The sequence below is a fragment of the Elephantulus edwardii genome, unplaced genomic scaffold (genome assembly GCF_000299155.1).
Source record: "Elephantulus edwardii isolate Elephantulus edwardi_28Jun2011 unplaced genomic scaffold, EleEdw1.0 scaffold00237, whole genome shotgun sequence".
NCBI lineage: Eukaryota > Metazoa > Chordata > Mammalia > Macroscelidea > Macroscelididae > Elephantulus > Elephantulus edwardii.
Genome location: NW_006399987.1, coordinates 1,836,476 through 1,853,865, shown reverse-complemented (window position 1 = coordinate 1,853,865; position 17,390 = coordinate 1,836,476). Strand labels below are relative to the sequence as shown.

Here is a 17,390-nt window from a genome sequence, read left to right as displayed (position 1 = left end):
TGAGGCTGGGCTGCTCCTTAGAGTCAAGGATTTTGAAGCTTCCTCTGACATACTTTGGACATGTTGCATGGAGGGACCAGTCCTTGGACGTCATGCTTGGGAGGGTGGAGGGACAGCGCAGGAGAGGAAGACCCTCGATGAGATGAATTGATTCAGTGACTGGGGTAATGGGGGTAGGTGTGTCGGAGATGGAGAGATTGGTACATGATAGGGCTGTTGTACATGGGGTCACTGAGTCGCAGGCGACTTGATGGCACATAACAACAACAACAACAACAATACCATCCTTGGCCTTTTATCTCGAGAACTTCCTGTTTTTCCAGGCACTTCCGCTGAATATATGTGTGAACTTGCGTGTTTTACTCCTTGTTCCCTCTATTCCCTCATTTTAAAAATAAAGTCAGTAATAGTAACAACTTAACAGTTGTTAAGAAGTAGATAGTTTGATACAAAGTAGATATAGCGAAAATAGTGCCTCACTTCTAGGTAACAAGCATCAGCTGGCACCATGTTGCATATCTCAGAATTTTATTTGAATTACTGATATTAATCTGTTGCAAATGATATAATGTCCTGCTTTTATTCAGGATCATCTCTGACTTTCATGTCTTAGGGTGAAAACTCAAGCTCTGCCTGAGGCTTCCAAGGTCCTGCACTATGCACACCATTAGCTCCTTGTCCTCTCTTCCTGACTTCATTTCCCTCCAACCACACAGTCTCCTTGTTCTTGGAAAATTCTAGCCTCAAGACCTTTGCCCTTCACGTCTCTTCTGCCTGTCTACCCTGGATGGACAGGCAAAACCTCAAGCACATCTGTCTTGGAGGAAGGGCAGCCAGAGTGTGCTGGTGAGACTCTATCTTGTATACTTTGGACACGTTATCAGGAGGGGCGAAAGGACATCTTGCTGGCAAAAGTAAAGGACCAGCGAAAAAGATGACCCTCAAAGAGACGGAAACACAGCATCTGCAATGATGGGCGTGGCTGGGATCAGGAGGAGGACGCAGGATTGGGCAGAGTTTCTGTTGCACCCAGGGTTGCTAGATGTGTCAACCGACTCCACAGCCCTAACAACAACAGATACACTGTATACCAAGGTCACTTCTTCCTACCTTTACAGTCTTTACATGTTACCTTCTTGGTGAAACCTTCTATTTGCACCATATCTCAATGGCAACTATTTAACAAACGGCCAGAGGCAAGCCATTTTGGAAGCGGATGCCACTCCTGCTTCCAGGCTTGTTTTAGTAGGGAAGCTCCAGCCAACACTGTCCATCATGGGTACCCATTACCACGTTTGGTACATCAGTGTCACAGTGTTCAGCATCACAGCAACCACTAGTTACCTCTGTACAGCAACGCACAGACCGGTGCTATACCACCTGCACGTCAAACACACATGTTCTACTTACTTCACTTATTTATTAGGAGTCTCCTTTGCTGTTGTTGTTGTTGAGTTGCCTGCGACTCATAGCGACTCTATGTACAACAGCCCTAAACCCTGCTCTGTCCTGTGCCAATTTCACTGTCTCTGACACCTCCACCCCCACCCCACCCCAGTCACTGAATCAATCCATCTCATAGAAGGCCTGCCTCTCCTGTGCTGTCCCTCCACCTTACCAAGTATGACATCCCTCTCCAAGGACTGGTCCCTCTTTACAACATGTCCAAAGTATGTCAGATGAAGCTTCAGAATCCTTGCCTCCAAGGAGCAGCCTGGTTTAACCTTCTCCAGTATGAACCTGTTTGTTTTCTTAGCTGTCCATGGTACATTCAATACTCTTCTCCAGCACCACAGCTCAAAGGCAACTACTGCAACACCAAATTCTACTCCTTGCTACTGCATCCATTCTGAATCATAGCAACTTTGTTGGACAGAGGGGAATCTACTTAAAAAGGTTCTCAAAGCTGGATATCTTTATGGAAGTAGTGAGGGGATTCCCCTTCATTTAGTTTTGTTTCAGGCTGTATTCCCAGGACCTAAAACAGTACTTGAAAATTTCAGTTAGCATATTTCAAATGATTAAAGTTTAAATATAATTGCCTCTGTGGATGTTTCCTTACTGACCGCCTCCTGTTCACGCTGTTCTTTTCTTTCAAAAACCCATTTGCTGTTGAGTTGACAATGTCTCATGCAACCTCGTGTGCTTCAGAGGAGATCTCTGCTCTGCAGGGTTTTCAAGGGCTGGGTTTTTTAGAAATAGTTCACCAGGCCTTTCTTGTGAGGCACATTCGGCCAGCAATTAAGCATGTTAACTGTTGTCACTGCCCAGAGATTGAATTTTCTTCTGCACACACCCATTTCTCTTTTTCTCTGTCCAGATTTCTTAAAACAGTATGTTTTAATGTCTTTGTCTCTTCTTAGACTGTAAGCTAGAGGCCAATACAGGGGCCACAGATCTCTCAAATGTCTCCTCAATGTCTAGGGGAAGGCTAGGCATTCAGTTTGTGCTCAGGAAGGGTTTGTGGAATCAATGATTCAGTGCATCAACAGAATGGCAAAGTTTCTAAGAGGTCTGAGAGGATGTTGGGGAGGCAGATGGCAGGTTCATGAAGTTCAGCCTCACCCCCAGGGACACTTTCGTGTGGAGTTCCCTCTGCCCCTCAGTGCTGCACCTTTGCTGACCGCTACTGGTAGGTGTTGTTCTGGCCAATGAACCATCTACGTTCATGGCCCTCTTTGGGACACTGATCTGCCCGTGGACATCCTGAAGGTCCCAAAAGGGGAAATCTTTCCAGAAGTGGGTCAGGACCTCTAGGGCGACCACTGTGGTCTGGATATTGAGAAAGGTGGGGATGTGGGGGTCAGCATCATAGACAGCGCCCCCAATAACCCAAGACCAAAGCCTAACACCATGGAAAGTTCTTTCCCATATGGTCTGATGTTTAGAACCTGCCAAGTTGACTGCCTCTCCTGCCCCTCTCCACCTGGCCCCCTAAGGCCTCCCCACTTCCCGAGGCTCGCCTCACCTGGGTGGTCCTGAAGCCCCCTCCCAGCTCCCGCTTCTCCAGTAGCCACTTGGCGATGACCAGAGTCTCGTTGAGCCGACCCCTGTCCAGTTTCTGTAGCAGCACGTATGCTGTGGCCTCAATGGTGTACAGGGAGTACTGGTCCTTAATTTCACTGGCCAGTGGCTTTTGTCTGGAAGAGAGAAGCTCATCTTGTCACCCAAAGCTGGGCTCATGCTCAGCCTGCCTGCTCTTCCTGTGGTCTGGCCAAATCGCTCTCCTCTGCCATTTATTGAACATCTACCTTATGTGAAAAACAAAAACAAAACAAACCCGAAAAGCCCAGACCAAACCCATGACCGCTTCCCTCTCCTCTCAATTCTCCAAAGCGCAGAAGAGCAAAGGCATCTGTTTAAAGACGAGGTGGGCTTAATCCAAGCCATGGCATTTTCATTTGCTTCCTATACATCTGAAAGCTGGACTATGAATAAGGATGACAGAAGAACTGATGCCTTAGAATTGTGGTTTTGGAGGAGAGCGCTGAATACCCCATGGACCACCAAATCAACAAATAAGTCTGGAGGAAATACAACGAGGGGGCTCCCTACAGTCAAAGATGATAGACCTGCGTTTCATACTCTTTTGCACACGTTGTCAGGAGAGGCCCGTCCTTGGAAAGAAGGCATTATTCTGGGAAAAGTAGAGAGTCCCCCCAAAAAAGGAAGACCCTCAATAAGATAGAGCGACACAGTGACTGTCACAATGGACTTGAGCATGACAGAGATGGCTAGGATGGCTCAGGACAGGGCCAGGGTCAGGTCAGTTGTTCATCGGGTCGCTGTGAGTCATAGTCAACTCGATGTAACCTGACAACGAGGGGTAATCACTTCCTGTGTGGTTTACAGCCTCGGAAATGCAGTGGAGGGTCTGCTATGGGGCAGTTCCGACTCAACAGCAGTGAGTTTGAGTTTGTGATTTGATGTGAAGGCCTGTTCTGAGGATGCCTGTGGGCTGAACATTTGCAGAACAACTCTGGGGAACAAGGACTCAGACTACTTAGAGGGAAGGAAACTGAGGCTCCAAGAAGCCCCTCCAGGCCCTTTCCTGCAGTAAATGAGGTTTCCTTAGCCCACTCCACTTGGCTTGGGGAATGGAGAGAATTAGGTGAGGCCTCTTGGGGATTGAAAAAGGACAGATCACAGGAGGCAGGGACCTCTCAGTTCCCCTTGTTCTGTGACCCCTCTCCATCCTTGACCACCCAACCACACACATCCTTGTATCAGGGCATTTGTACAAGCTGTTCCTGTTGCTGGGGATGCCCTTGACCCTGCACATAAGTGAGTCTTCCCATCATTCATTCCCACAGAAGGGTTGCTTTTCCACAAGACCTCCTCTGTCCTGCCACCCTTATCCCTCTGCCTTGTACTCTGCACCTCATTTGCCTGCCAAAACAGAGGAGGACCTGAAACATTTGCTGTAGAAGGTCAAGGACTGTAGTTTTCAATATAGATTGAAGCTCAACATCAAGAAGGTAAAGATTCTCACCACTGGGCCAACTGGCAGCACCATGATTGAGGGAGAAGAGATTGAGCTTGTTAATAACTACAGCTTGCTTGGCTCCACAATCAACATTCTTGGTACCAGCAGTCAGGAAATTTAAAACTGAATTGCATTGGGGAAGTCTGCTGTCAGAGACCTCTCCAGAGCGCTGAAGAGCAACGATGTCAGTCTAGCGACAAAGATGCACCTGATCCAGGCCATGGTCTTCACAATTACTTTCTATGCATCAGAGAGCTGGACAATGACCATGGATGAGAGAATGAGAATTGATGCCTTTGACTTGTGGTACTGGTGAAGAGTATTGAACATACCATGGACTGCCTGGAGAACAAATAGGTCTGACTTGGAGAGGGTGAAACCAAGTTTCTCCTTGGAGGCTAGGATTCTGAAGCTCCATCTCACATACACTGAGCATGTGGCCAGGAGGGACCAGTCCTTGGAGAAGGACACCATGCTTGGAAGGGTGGAGGGACAATGCAGGAGAGGAAGACGGCAGATGAAATTGACATGGTAACTAGGGTAATGGGGTTAGGTGTATTGGAGTCTGTGAGACTGGCTAAGGACAGGGCAGGGTTCTTTACAATAGATCTATTGTACATAGGGTTGCTATGAGTCATGGGTGACTCGATGCCACATAACAACAACAACAACGACAAGAAGCACTTACCATATTTTCCACATTGTGCACCTGTGCACAGAGCACATATATTGTGCATAAGAAACTAAAGCAATCTGAGTTATTCATTATGTGTGTAAAAATGTGATATTTAACATGTTAATTATGAACAGGTCCACTTATTCCCCTCCTGCCTTCTCCAGGGTCTGGGGACTCTGAGGGTAAGGACGATGTCTGTCCTGTCCAGTGTGGTGTCTGAGCTCCAGGGTCATGCCATACAGAGTTGTTGATAGCTGCCTTCGAGTTGGTCCTTGATTCATGGGAGCCTATGCACCATGGAACCAAACTGTTGAAGTCTACAGGGTTTTCACTGCCTCATTCTTTGAGATGTAGCTCTCCAGGCCTTTCCGCCTAGTTTTTCTTAGCCTGGAAGATCCACTGCAACCTGTCCTGTATCATAACAACGGGTAAACTCCCACAGACCATGGATGCTGGCTGTGCTTGAGATGCGTTGACTGAAATTCCAACTCGAATCTCTGTACAGAAGGCAGGCGTTCTAACCGCTGAACCACCTCTGGCCTCTGGCACCCAGCAGATAGATAGATGCTCAGTAAATGCTAAGTAATGAGTTCTACGTCGCTCTCTGACCTCACAGAAGCTTTCCTCTTGTGACGGTGAACACTTGGTCTTTTCCACACTTACCGTGTCTAGCAAAGGTGTTCAGGCGGTCGTTGGCTCGGAGGCTCTTGGCAAGGGCTGGTGCATAGAAGACCATGGAGACAGCGAAAGCGGTCTGAATGCCCGCAAGCTGTTTCTCCAGGAAGTCTCGGGCTCTCTCGATGCTGGAAGTCAGGTTCTGGGGGGTCAGAGGGAGGAGACCAGAAGGAAGTAATCAGGAGCAAGGGGCCTGGGAGGTGGAGGATTCTCAGAGGGGGAGAGTCAGATGGGGAGCCCCCTCTCTGGGGGGCCAGGCACTCTGTGGACTCTGACCCCTCTGTGGGGTCCTACCGGTACTTTCTGGCTGCATCGTTCCTTCCCCTTGTTCAGGGCAATCAGGACCAGCGGTGTGAGGGATATGTCTGCCTCGGAGCCTCAGTAGACACCCCGTGGATGCAGAACCACACTCATGATCCCCTCAGCATCTTGACCTTGAAAAGGTGCCCGGTTCCCAGGCAGAAGCTGGATGGTGCTGTAGATGCCAGAGGGGAATGAAGAAGTGCTGTCTCGGCGTCTGCCTGAGTGACTTCTGCCCCTTCCCCCTGTCCGCCCTCTTCTTTTTTCTTCTTCTGATTTTTAAGAATTGGCAGACATACAACAATTAGTTTACACTGTATTTCTTTCATGGACAATGCGCTTAATACAATCTCATTTACACTGTGTTTCATACAATCACTCGTATACACTGTATGTTATGTAATGAATCATTGCTGATTTGTGCCTGTTATTAACAGCTTGGAGGATGTCATGCTAATCTGTGTTTTCTCAGAGCGTTGTTGCCACAGCCTGGCCTGAATGGTGAGGAGAATGAAGGTCAAAGGGGTGGCGTGTCCCCATTGCTAATCAAAAACTGACCGCGGGTTCAAACTCCTCTTCAGTCCCCCAGCTTCCACCCTTCCACCCTTTGCAGTCTGCTCTGCCCATAGTGGCTGGTGGAGCCTGCGCTGTTCTGAGTCAGGTCACATATCTTCTCTGCCACAGTCGACCTCTCTCCCTCCTTCATTCATAGGACAAACCAGTACCCACAGGCTCTACACAATATGCTCTGTCATGTTTTGTCACCATCTCTTCTCTCTCCCACTCACGCTTCTCTATTCTAGCCACACAGGCTTCCTCAATTCTTAAACTAACCAGGGACAGTCGGCCTCAGGACCTTTGCACATGCTGTTTCCTCTACTTGTAACATTTTCTTGACACCATGTGTCTTGCTTCCTCAAACCCTCAGGTCTTTTTTTTTAAATTTTATTATTTTTGTGTGTGTGTGCTGTCAAATCAGATCTGACTTGTACAGGAGGAGATTGTCCCTCCTTCTCCAGCAGAGCATCTGGTGGATTTGAACTGCGTGTCTCTGGGATTGCAGTGCAGCTTCTTGCTACTAGGCCACCAGAACTCCCTACACCCTCAGGTCTTATATCATCTTTTCATGAAACCTTCCAAGATGACATTCTCCCCACCTTGATCCATTTTTCCTTATTCTTCTCTCCCACCAATCACACTTCTAATATGACTTTTGTCTCCTCCAGGAAGTCTTCCCTGAACACCAGTAGTTTATTACAGTCACTTCCTTGTAGTGACCTCCCCTGACACTCACTAGGCCAGACATGCCTCCTGCTACATACTGTCCACTGGCCTTTAATTTCTGATTGTATACGGGAGTGAGCACAATAGTGACTTAAACAATGACTGGTTGTGATTGGCGAATGTGTGTCTCCTCCCCACAAGCCTGTGCACTTCACAAGAAAGGCCTGGAGTATAGAAATTGGTGAATAACTGTTTGACGAATGGATTGATGGATGAATAGTCTGATAGGTGCAATGATAGAGGCATTCACAGAGAAGGGATTCAAGGAGCACTTCCTGGAGGAGGTGGCATCTGGGCTAAGTTGTAAGAGAAAAGATAACTTGTCCAGATGCAGGGGGATGAGGAGGAAAGGATGGGGCAAGGGAAACCTAGGGAGATGGGGTGGCATAAGCAAAGACATAGAGATGAGGTTCAGGGACCCCCCCACCAAGCAGTTGAACGTGCAGTAGGGGTCGTGAGAGCGAGACTTGGGGGATACAGAGGAAGGAGAGGGGGCGTAGCAGACGGGGACTGCCGTGGGAGATTGCCTCCAGATGGAGGGGGACCAGGATTGATGACTATGTGGTAGAGAATGGGATCAGGTGTCCCAGGAGTCCCAGCCCCCTCACAGTTTAACAGAGCTCAGGGGGGTTGGCAGCAGAGGGTACAATCCCAGACCCTGAGCCCTGAGCTTTGCCTCTTTCCTGTTCTCATTCTCCCTGAGCAGTCAAGGGTCTAGGACCCCCCCTCAGTGGGCAGAATCCAAGGCTTCTCTGACTCGCCCAGAGAATGAGCAGTGGGCACCTGCATGGGCTTCATGACCACGGGGCCTTTTCCCAGGTAGTGCCCGTCCTTCGCCTGCCTCTGGGTGATGATCCAGTGAGGCATGGCGCAGAGGGAGCTCATGTCCAGCACGCTGGTGGTCGGGATGGGGTAGACCAGGGCGTAGATCCGGAAGGAGCACACAGCTTATGAGCCTGGGGGTTGGGGGGAAGGATGGTGGCTGGGAATGGCAGCCCAGGGGGTCCTGGGACAGATGCGTCTGCACCATGGGATGCTCTGCTCCAGACCAGTCCTCCTGCCCCCTGCCACTGCCTGGCTGACCAGTATGACGCAAGACCCTGCAGCATGACTGCTCCTGGGGGAGCCCACGTCCCTCCAGCTCCTTGGCATCTGGGGGAGCAGCAGTGTACTTCCTGGGTTTCCCTTGTGGATGTGGTAGGTGCCGTCTGGGCTGTGGTAAGTCGGCATCCGCGTGTAGCCTGGGGAAGCAGGCAGTGAGGCCTCTCAGGACAGCTGCTTGGTGGGTGGGGCCTGGGATGGGAGGTCTGGCTTGCAGGGATGATCTAGGTGATACTTAGGGTGGCTGCGGGCAGTGCCAGAATGCTCCTTGGAGGCAAAGATGATGAAGTGTTGTCTCTCATACTCTGGGGATGTTGCTGGGAGAAGGTAATCCTCGGAGGGGGGCATCATGCTTGGAAAGGTGGAGTGATGGCGAAAGAGAGGAAGACCCTCAATGAGATAGATTGACACAGAGACCACAGCAAGGGGCTCCAATGTATCAGGGTTGATGGCACAGGATAGGGCAGAGTTCAGCTCTATGGCTGAGAGGGTTGCTATGAGATGTACTCAACTCAATGCACACAACAACAACAACAACAACAACATCACATTTAGACAGAACATTTTCCAGAGTTATTAAGGATGGGATTCCTGGCTGAGACTATGACTGAGGACTGTGGTTTGGGTTTGATCAGCGGGGGAGATGAGGTGTCCAATTCTCAGTGTCACTGCCTGAGGTAAACTAGGAGCTGCTGTCTGGGTGTGACCTGGGGAATCACTGCCTGGAGTAACCCTGGGAGGTATTTGCAGTTGGGTGCCGGTATCCCTTGGGGCCTATTTGTTGGCTACAGCCTCAGTTTATCAGCATGTCTGTGATTGGAGGAGGTCCCTGCTGGGCGTGCTGGGGTGGGGGCACCTCTCAAGCATATTCGGAGGACTTCTGCTTGCATCTTACCTGAAGGTTACCTAGGGGGTTACTGTCTGGGTTTAACATTGGGGATTACCGTATCTGGGAGTCATTTGGGAAGGTACTGAGTGGAGTGTTAATGTCTGAGTGAAATTTAGGGGAGAAGTTAGTGTCCAGACTAACCTGTGGGAGGGGTCACTGCTTGGTGGCTTAGTGGTAAGGAGTTGTGTTGCCAACCCAAAGGCATGCAGTTCAAATCCACTAGGTGCTCCACAGGAGAAAGATGGGCAAGCTCTTCCTGTGTGGTTTACTGTCTGTGAAAACCCACTGGAGGGTTAGCTATGGGGCGGTTCCAACCTGACAACAACAACAACAATAACAACTTGAGGGTCATAGTCAAGGGCATCTATTTCTCCAGGAGGGTGTGTCTGGTTGTAACTGAGAGCATTGATGTTGAGGTGTAACCAGGAAGCCACCAGATGGAATGACTAAGGATTTCTGTTATGTGTTCCTGGCGTTACTTGGAGGTAGCACTGTCTGGATGATACCCCAGGGGTGTCTCTGACATTGCTTAATCAGGGGAAGGGGGCTGTTGCTTGGGACAAACCAGGGAGTCAGTTGTCAGGTAGTGGCCTGGGAGGGGTCTCAGGGTTCACAAGTAACCTGGGGTCACCATTGGGGTCCCCTGGGGGCTGGTACCATACTGTGGTGTGGAAGAGAAGTGGCATTCAGGAATAACCTGGCGTGACTGCCTGGGAGTAACTTGGGGCTGTATCACTGTTTGGCGGCCACCTGGGGTTGGCATGAAGTTGTCATTTTGGAGAGGATTCACCTTGGTGTAATACAGGACTGTTATTGTCTTGGGGTCCCATGAGGGCCCCCCTAAGCTTGAGTATGCCATTCCACCCACTCTGAGTCCCCAGAGAACCCCAGACCACCTCCTAGGAGAGGGCTGAGGACCACACTCGAACACCCCCTTCTCACCACTCATCACCTTCTCCTTCACCTTCTCCCTGAGCTCCACCCCGACTTTGCCCCACTGGCCTGTGGAGTCCAGGTAGTGGGGTCAGGATGATGAGGGGAGCCAGAGAGCTCAGTCTGCTCGGGACCGCCAAGTGGGACCCTCAGCAGCTGCTGCGTCTCTGTGGGTGTCAGGGTCCCCAGGATGGTCTCACCAAGGATGTCACCTGGGAGATAGGCAGGTGGACTCACTCCAGAATGGTGTAAGCTACCCTGACTTCCCTATCACCTCACAGCCCCACCTTCAGCCCCTCCCTGGCCCTGTGCCCAGACAGGCTCTACAGTAGCCCTCCCCATGCCCCCATCCCACCTCTCCACTCGCCCAAGACCAGCTCCGTCCTGAGCACTTTGGACACTGACAAACACTTCCGCTCCTGTGTCAGGCACCTTGTTTAGAATGTCCTGTCTTGACGCCAACTCTGTCTGTATCTTAACTGAATAGATATAATCTTCTATGACAAGCAGACTCTGAAGCTGAGGAAATTGAGGTGGACAGAACCTGGGAGGACCCCAGACTACCTACTCAACATGCCCTTTGGGAACCCACACACCTCATGCAGACCCCCACAAACCTTGGGAGTTCAGGAGAATGCTGTGGAACATTCGCTGTATCTCACCTCTTGCCTGTAGGATGAGATGAGATGACAACAACAATAACACAATAAGAATGATAAAAACAACAACAACAACAATAATAGCAATAATGGTCATGCTTATTTATTAAGACCAGACTTTGGCTTCTTCTCCCTGCTCCCCTGCCTCCCAGCTGTGTGACCTTGGTCAAATTATTTAACTTCTTTATGCCTCCAATCTGCTGTTAGGGACCTCTCCAGAGTACTAGGAAGCAATGATGTCAGGCTAGAGACTAAGGTGTGCCTGATCCAGGCCACGGTCTTTGCAATTACTTGCTATGCATCAGAACTGGACAATGACTAACGATGACAGAAGAATTGATGCCTTTGAGTTGTGGTGCTGGAGAAGAGTTTTAATCATACCATGAACTGCCAAGAAAATAAATAGGTCTGTCTTGGAGAGGATGAGAACAAATTTCTCCTTGTAGGCCAGGATTTTGAATCTCTGTCTCATATACTTTGGTCCCAGGAGGGACCAGTCCTTGGAGAAGGACATCAAGCTTGTAAGGGAGGAGGGACAGCACAGGGGAGAAGACCCGGATGAGATAGATTGATACATAACTGGGGCAACAGGGGCAGGTGTGTTGGAGTCAGTGAGACTGGCTCAGGACAGGGCAGGCTTCAGAGCTGTTGTACATAAGGTCTCTCTGAGTCTCAGGTGACTCAACAGCACATAACAACATGTTTCCGAAGGTGCTCTGGTGGTGCAGTGGTTAAGCACTCAGCTGCGAACTGATAGGTTGGTGGTTCGAACCCACTAGCTGCTCCAAGGGAGAGAGATGGGGCTCTTCCTTAAGGATTATGAGGACTCTCTAGGGACGTTCTGTTCTACAGGGTCACTGTGTGTTGGAGTTGATTTAATGGCAGTGAGTTTGGATTGCTGTGCCTCCGTTTTCTCAGCTGTACAATGGGGATATTAATAGTACCGAGTCGACCATGGAATGGCAAAAAAATAAACAAGTCTCTCTTGGGGGAAAAGCAACCAAGTGCTCCTTTGGGGCAAAGATGATGAGACTTCATCTCATACACCGTGAGCGTGTTGTCAGGAGGGATATTGTGCTTGGAAAAAGAATCAGACGGAAAAAATGGAGGGTCTGGAAAGATCTTCATGAGAATAATAGAGTCACACAGTGACTGTAACAGTGGGCTTGAATACACATCAGAGACAGAGAGGGTGGCAGAGGCTAGGGCAGGGTGCACATCTGTTGTTCATAGGGTCACTATGAGTTATAGTCGACTTGATAACGCCCAACAGCCACCACCTTGTAGGAATGTTTTGAGAATTCAATGAGTTAATATTCTTCTTTTTTTTAAAAGAAATTTATTATTAATTTCAATGAAAATTTACAGAGACTTTGGATTTCCATTCATTCATTGTTGCACTTTTCTCCCCTCCCAATCCTCCCCCCAGTACACTCCCCTCTTGGAAAAGTGAAAGAAAAATTTTTTCATTGTTTTACAATCCCTCCCCCCAGGTCCACTCCACTATGCAGCCTTTGCTCTGGACTCCTGTCATGACAATAATAACTAATCACATATCTCTTTTAAACAGTTTTCTCCCTCATATATTTCAGTGCAGTATACATAATTGAATCCATCTTTCTCAGTCTCACCCCAACCCCGAGGTCAGTCCTGTTTTACAACAGTGGCACCATGCAGTATTTGTCCTTTTGTGACTGAGATACTTCACTCAGCATAATGTCCTCCAGGGTCACCCATTTTAAATAATATTGCATGAGTTCCTTGTCTTTCAATGCAGTGTAGTATTCCATTATGTGAATATACCACAGCTTCTCTATCCATTCATTTGTTGATGGGCACTTAGGTTGTTTCCAACTCCTTGTTATTGTGAACAAAGCTGCCATAAACATGGGTGTGCATATATTTGCTTGGGTGGTGGTTATGGTCTCTTTGGGTGTATTCCCAGCAGTGGAATTGCTGGGTCAAATGGTATCTCTATTTGCAACTTTTTGAGAAAGCGCCATACCGCCTTCCACAGTGGTTGCACCATTTTACACTTCCACCAACAGTGAATAAGGGTTTCAATTTCTCCACAACCTCGTCAGCATTTGTTGCTTGCTGTTTTGTTAAATTGTGCTATTCTATCTGGGGTGAGATGATATCTCATAGTTGTCTTGTCAATGAGTTAATATTCTTAAAGTGCTGAGAATCATGCTTGGTGCACTAACTGCTGAGTGTGTGTGTGTGTGTGTGTGTGTGTGTGTAAGAAGTGTATTCTGGATGGGTCAGATATAGGTTGGTTGTGTGCATTTTCAGAGCTCTCTGATTTATTGTCTGTATCCTACAAATAAGCGAGCTCCGGTGGCCTAGTGGTAGGGAACTGCACTGCAATCCCAAAGGCACATAGTTCGAATCCACTAGCTGCTCTGTGAGAGAAAGATGGGCGATCTCCTTCTCTGCAATGAAAGTGCATTTGAAAACCTGTTGGAGGGTCAGCTATGGGTCAATTCTGACTCCACAGTATACAATAACAACAACAACAACAACATCCTGCAAATAAGGAAGGGAGGGGTCTCAGAGAAGTTGTCTCAGGGCACAAGGCAGAGACACGATTTGAACCCAAACCTGGAGGTGGGGACCCTTCCACTGCCTGCCCTTCCAGACCCAGTCTCTCAGAGCCTCGTCCCAGCTGGGAGCCCGGTTGTTCATCCTTGAGGCTCTGCCCCTCCCACATCCACACAGCCCAGGACCCAGACGATCATGGGCTTCATCACTGGGACCACGAGTGTCTTCTTCACGTGGTCCTGGATGCCATTGCCTACAACCTTGACCTCCACATCCACTTTTCCCATTTCAAGGGGAAGAATCACAAAACTCACTATCTTGGGCAAGAAGCTGTACTGCAATCCCAAAGGTACATGGTTCGAATCCACCAGATGCTCTGCCGGAGAAGGAGGGACAATTTCCTCCTGTACCAGTCAGATCTGATTAATAAATAATAATAATTAAAAAACCCCAAACACCTCACTATCTTGGAGGAGGTAGGAGGCACAGCTACCACCTGGCGGGATAGGGCTCTTGGCTTCGATGCGCTGCACAGGGCTTCTCTGTAAGGGAGCTCCACTCGGACAGGAGGTACAGGAGAGGATACTGTTGCATGGGGGAGCCCAGGTCCCTGAAGTCACAGCCTCCTCCCTGCCCCCACCCCAAGGAACCTGAGGAGGTGACAGTGTGGCACCGGACCGAGAATACAGATGGAGAGGCAGACCACCTGAGTTCATTCCCCTCCCCACCCATGCCGTGTGCATGCTGTGTGATCTCAGGAAAGGCTTTTAACCTCTCTGTGCTTCAGTTTCTTCTCTAAATGTGGCATAGGCCAAAGGGAGTTGTGAGGCTAACCCAAAGGCACACCGCTCTTTGCTGGTTCAAATCCACCATTGTGTCCATGAGAGACAGATGGACAATCTCTTCCTGTTTGATTCACAGCCTTGGAACCCAGTAGAGGGGCAGCTAGGGATTGACTCTGATTCCAAGACAATGAATTAGTTGGTTAGAAATCAAGAACAATAACAATTCCCATCTGATGGGATTGCTGGGAGGTTCAATGAGAGAAAGCCTTGGAAGATATTCATAAGGACCATTGGTTTACCGACTGGTTGGAATGAAATAAGCCCTTTGGCTTTTTCAAACACTGATGACTCTGATTGGTCACACACAGGGCAGCCAGGGAGAGGGCTCTCCTTGACATTTTGGTCTCTGAAACTGTACAGCACAGCTTGGATCTGGATCTGCTCGTTCCTGACCACCGAAGAGGGCAACCTTAGGTCCACAAAGAACAACTTCATGACCATCAGCTCAAAGGGGCCTGAGATGCAGACTCCTAGGGCCAGGAGAATGCACGGGGCTAAGCTGAGGCCACCTGGGCTGGGCTGGGTGGGGCCACCAGCCTGTGGTGTCATCTTGCTTGGCCTTGAGGCTGACAGCTGCAAACTGCCAGGTGGTGATGGAATCTGGCATGTTGCCAGGGATGGGGTTGGGAAAGGGTGTTGGGAGAGAAAGGGCATCACAGAGCTTGTCTTGGCTGGGGTCATTGTCCTCTCTTTGAATCCAACATGATCCTGGGCTCTGTTGCCCATAATCTTGACCTTCATGCCTACTTTTCCCATTTCATGTGGAAGGATCATGAAGTCTGTCTTGAACTTAGAGACATCATCCCTAATGGGCTATACTTTTGAGTGACATCATCACTAACAGGGATATAATTTTGGAGGACCAAAAAGATCTTTATTCCCCTCCAGGAGGGCCTTCTCTCTTGGGACTATCCTGAGGGGTTACTGTTACCCCTGGGGTCACTGTCCATGAGCAGGGAATAAGGCACAGATGTAGGAACTGGGTGTTGCTATGGAGAAGTGAGTGGTCCTATCCTGAGTCACTTTTTGGCAGAGAAAACTTCTTCCAGAGCCAACTTTCTGGGAACAAAGTCCAGATGGGCAGGTCATCCAGGAAGAGGTCATCAAAGACCTCATCTTCATCCACTGCAGGGGGAGTGGAGATGTGGGCCCTCCACGTGGAGAGTGGAGATGTGGACCCCCACATGGTCTCCATCATGCCTTTCATATGACCCCCTCAGACTGCACAGAGGATGTCCTCCAATGATTCACATCACCCCTGGACAGTCCCATGGCCCTGTTGTTCCTCTTTGGATCACCCCCGTCCCCACATCTCTATAAGTGGTCCCCTCACTTGTCCCCAGAAGCAGCTGCTCCTCCCGGGCCTCCCGAGTCAAGGTCTCTGACAGATGAGAGCAGTTCAGGAATGCGGCCACCCAGGCTGGACTGAAGTGGACGTGCGGGGTCTTCTCCTTACACGACAACCCCACGGGGTTCTTCCGGAGCCCGGCCTCACAGCACCTCCTCTCCAGCTCTATCTTGAACGCATTCACTGTGGGCAGAGTGAGAGGCAGAGCAGAGGGGCTGGGCTCCAGGAAGCTGGGGCCCAGCCACCTGAACACCACCCACATCTTCCTTCTACCGCTCTGTGGCTGCCCGGAGATGTGCAGGTGAGATGCTGGACTAACCACAAGATGACTTGCTGACCACAAAGCAGGAGGTTCTAATCCATGTAGAAGGGCTTGAGATGGCAGATCTAGCAATCTACTTTGGAAGAATCAACCACTGAAAACCCCACCGATCATGGTTCTACTCTGACATCTGCAGGGTCCTCATGAGATACAATTAACTCAGTGGCAATTGGTGTCAGGCCCTGTGCCCTGTGCATTCTTCTCCCTGAATCCCTGTGTTGAGTCCAGGAGATGGATTCTGTTGAGGATACTGTGCAACAGAGAGGTGAATTCACTTGTCCAGGGTTACACAGCTCACAAGTGGCAGAGATAGGATTAGAATTCCCTCAGCAGCCAGGCCTACCTACCGTCTTCAGGGCTACCTCCCGTCTTCCTGCTCCTGGTGGGGACAGGGGTGTCAGACACACATTGACACAAGGCCCTCTCCTTTCCTCTCTGGTCCCTCCTGTGTCACAGAGGCTGTTGTTAGCTGTTGTTGAGTCAGCTCATGACTCCTGTGTGGTACCCATGCCTGAGGGGAATGCACTATTGTGATCCACACTTTTCACGAGTTGCATTTTTTTTTTTTTTTTTTTTTTAAATTATTCTTTGTGTATGTACCGTCAAATCGGATCTGGTTGATACAAGAGGAGATTGTCCCTTCTTCTCCAGCAGAGCATCTGGTGGATTTGAACCATATTCCTCTGGGATTGCAGTGTAGCTTCTTGCCACTAGGCCACCAGAGCTCCCTGAATTATTTTTTTAAAGTAGATCACCAGGCCTTTCTTCTGAGTCTTAGTCTAGAAGCACTGTTACAACCTATTCAGCAACACAGTAACATGCACGCCTCCTCTGGGTCTCTGACATGGAGAAGGAGAATTCTCCCCCTGTGCTCCCATGACAGAGGCTAGGCATTGGAGAACTACAGTTCCCAGGTGCCTTTGCTGCCGGAATTCTGGACGAGCTGTAGACTGCACCACTGAGATGCTCTCGTGTAGGACTTGGAAGGACAGAGAGAAACCAGAGCATTTTCCCCTGTGCTGAGGGAGCAGATAGGTGGGCCTTCAGCCCATGTGTATTTGCACAGGCATAATTCCATGTTCCACTGCCCACCTGGGCCTCGTGAGAGACGCTGGCCACAGCTTCCCGAGACGTCCTGAATAATAAAAATGACAGCAGGTTCATCTTGATTCTCTGCACACACAACCTCTCTCTGGAGACTAAGGTGCGTCTGATACAGGCCATGGTCTTCACAATCACTTGTTATGCATCAGAGAGCTGGACAATGACCAAGGAGGATAGAAGGAGAATTGATGCCTTTGAGCTGTGGTGCTGGAGAAGAGTACTGA

The 17,390-nt window shown here is 49.4% G+C and overlaps 1 pseudogene; it reads right to left on the bottom strand.

The window, feature by feature from the left end:
* LOC102853140 overlaps positions 1-17,390 on the bottom strand; it is a 29,524-nt pseudogene that overhangs the window by 11,132 nt on the left and 1,002 nt on the right.